The sequence below is a fragment of the Belonocnema kinseyi genome, chromosome 1 (assembly GCF_010883055.1).
Source record: "Belonocnema kinseyi isolate 2016_QV_RU_SX_M_011 chromosome 1, B_treatae_v1, whole genome shotgun sequence".
Classification (NCBI taxonomy): Eukaryota; Metazoa; Arthropoda; class Insecta; order Hymenoptera; family Cynipidae; genus Belonocnema; species Belonocnema kinseyi.
The window spans coordinates 52623633-52627286 of record NC_046657.1 but is presented as its reverse complement, the minus strand read 5'-3'; positions in this window follow the sequence as shown (position 1 = coordinate 52627286).

Below are 3654 nucleotides of genomic sequence, written 5' to 3'. Positions count from 1 at the left end.
AAAGAGGGAGCTCTTCTTAATATTTTGACACCAAAATCATGTCGATACACCTTACCGACTGCGAGTAAAGCCACCCACGCTTTAACTTGACATACTGTAGTTTCCCACGTAGGATATTGTACAGGATCCTGTGCAGGAAGCTGTTTCATTTCCTACAGGTCGTTCCTATACTGACCTACTAGCCACTAGTCGAGTTAAAGTTTCATTTGTCGGTTTACTTTTTGATTCCCACATTTGCAATTTATTCGAATCGCAAGAATATTCATACACAGGTTTCTATTTTTTCCAAATTATACCTTCAACCTGCAACAGTTCAAGAGATTCTGAGTTTCCAATAATTTTTCGAACTTTAATAATAGAATCGTTATCCAAAATCTCAATATTATCAGGAGAAGCAGTAGTTATTGTGAAAGATTTATACTTTTTTTTACTGCTCCTGCGCGAGACACCTTTACAATTTTCACAAGAGGTGGCAACTGTGGTTTTTTTTTCTCAAAAATCTTTCTTCAAAAAGCCTTCTACACAATTGTGCTAGAGCACGATAGGGTTTACGAAAATAGTTATGAATTTTACCTAGCAAATTCTCAGACGGAAAAACTGTTATAATGCTTAAGTTACATTTCATAAATTCAACGTCATCAGCTAAATGAATTAGATTATGTGCATTTAAAACTTGCGATTTATTACCATAGTAGTTCTTCATGGCTATGAAGAAACTTATCAAGTACTGTTTTGCTTGCTTCGTGTATTTCAGGCAAATAACATCTAAGCATAAGATTCTACAAGCAACATGAAATAATAAGAAGTAGTTGTACAATTCTTCTCTTAAGATACCTTTCAAAACTATTGGACCGCAATATAATAAAAAAATCTAAGCTGTGTCGCTTCCTACTTTAAAATTGATGCCAATTTACTAGTCTTTCTTTGAAATTCACAAGGTATTTGTGACCTTACATGCAAAAGGCGACTCGTAACTTGTGCTTTGTTTCTCGAACTCAGCTTAAAATTCAGATTTCCTGACACCCAGTACTCAACAAGTTTTTTCATTATCCCTTGACAGCAAAGGTGCAGGAAATCCAAGATAAAAAATGCAACCATATTTATTAATGGTAGTACTCTCAAAAACGGTGATAGCCCGTGACGATGCCCAGGTTGTTTCGAATTTCGAAACGAAGAGTCCGTTCTTTCTTTTGCATCGGTTGAACGATATACAGTTGTGTTCTCTTCTTTTACACCAGTAACTGTGCATCTTTCACATGCAACCAGAACACCATGACCTAAAGTATTTTTTATAAAAGCTCGAGCTGGAGTGTCAGCAATCACACATTTGAGACGAACATCGAATTGTGTACCAGAAAGTACAATTCCATCTTTTTGCAATAAATTAAATTCCTTCATAAGCTTATCCAGATACATTTCTGGGTTCTTGGGCTTTGCGTTTTCGTGGAATATTGCAATCTTAAAGGGTTTATACAAATCAGATTTTACGTGAACTTTGGCTAAAGTGGGCTAAGATTGTTGGGATCCAGAATTTGTCAATGGCACCCCATCAACGTGAATTTTCAATTAGATTATTTTCATGCAACTTTTCGTTAAAGCATCTCTTAACTGCGTCAGCAATTCCGAAATATACAAACTATGTAACATTTACTTCGTCATCTTCCATATATTCTATATCAAAAGATGCATCGTTTGTGCCAAGAAAAGTTTTCGATGATTTGGGCAAGGTCGGCAAAAGTCGAGCTCTTACAATTGTAAGTAAACAGCTCGAATCTACGTCCATGAAATTTTCAAATGAAGAATCTTGAATTTTATCGCTTCCACTTCTATTAGGGGTTAAGAGTCCTTCACTATTTTCAAGCACTTCGTGGACTTATGAAGCATGAAGCATAAAAATATTAAAACCCTAGTTCTAATCTAAAAATGAAACTTTATTTTATTAACCAAATATTATACTTGTTTAATTTTTTTTCTGTAGCTTTACTTATTTTTCAAAATAGAATTAAGGATAGAGAACAAAACAGACGAGATTAAATTTTGAGGTCAGAACTTCGACCCAAAACCTTTAAAGAATCTATAAAACTCTTTTAATTTTAATAATAATTATATAATAATAATTTTCAATAATCATGAGGACCAATTTAATTAATGAGAACTATATAAACTTACCTTCAGGAATATCAGTCACGTCGAATTCCGATTCAGATTCGTCACTAGTATTGCATTCATAATGTAATGTTTTTAATGTTTTCTTTACTAATCTGTACTTTTTAGCGCGCCGACGTTATTGATCTCGAATATAGTCCTTATTATCCATTGTTTGTCATCGAAAATGAACTTTCAAAACTGACAAAAGCTTAGTGAACAAAATTTCAATGTCCACAACTGCAGACAGTGCAAAATTAAGGTTATCATACTTCTCTACCTATATCGCGTGTTCCATCCTGGGCTTGTCCCTGCCCTCTGCTGTAGAATTGTTGTATTTCCGTGAACGCTGTCAAATTTGTATTTATATTTCGTATTTCTTTTAAATTAAAGATTTATTATCGTTTGTAGCTGACTAAAAACATTGGAACGTTATCCTAAAATTGGGATATAAAAAGGATTCTGTTGAAAAATTGAACATAGAATTTTGTAGCAAAATGATTAGTTTCAGCAATCTGTTTAATTTATTAATAATTAGGTCGCGCAATATCACAATATAAATATTCAAATTTTCTGCTCATTTTAAATTACTGCATGATAATGTAGGCGTCTATTGTCCAACGTAGTTGTTGTCGAACTTTCGCAGTAGACTATAGAAACATCAAAAAATCAAAATAGCATTTCGTCACACGCGTGATTAAGATAAACTTAGAAATTTGTATCGCAACAAAAATTGTATGATCTAACTCAAACAAACGGCTGTTTAACTTTTGTTAATAGTTCTTTTATAATAATTTTTAAGCAATTGTATCTACATTGTTATATTTTTTCAAAATTTTCTGTTTGTGTCCTGACCGCTTACAATTTCCGGAGTACCGGTATCTTAACTAATACTTAACCATATTTAACGCATGAAACTGACAAAAGCAATTTTATCATTTTTATAGGTTATGTTAGCGTCCTAATACTTACTTATATAGTTTGATCTTTTTTTACGTTTTCGAAAAACTTTTTCTATCAGATATGAATAAATGCATGTCAAAAAAAAGAAAACTTGACTTTATTTTATATTACAGTTAAGTTAAAAACACGTGCTGTAAAACTTTAAACATCCCTATGGACAAAATTCGTAAATTATTCCCTCTATTGCTTTACATGTTTTAGTCTAGTGCAAATTTAAGAGGGGACATGGCAAACAACACAGAGGAAGAATATTAATACCAGCTATTGGAATTTTTACGTCGAGATCCAAAGAATGCAACGAAGCAAGTTGATTTCGTTCCTTGCAGTTGGGTACCGTACAACACAAAGAGAGGCAAATTAGAGGCGAAATTCATGCTGCCTCCGTACACTGCAGAAAACTGCCAGTTAATGCATGCTCTAGTTAAATCTGACCCTCCTGAATCGTGGCCAGTATACTCGGTGGTTTTAAGAGGAGGTGCACGTAAGGGAATTAAGAATTAATACAAAATACCGTACTTAAATTATGTGACTGCTCAAGGATTGGTG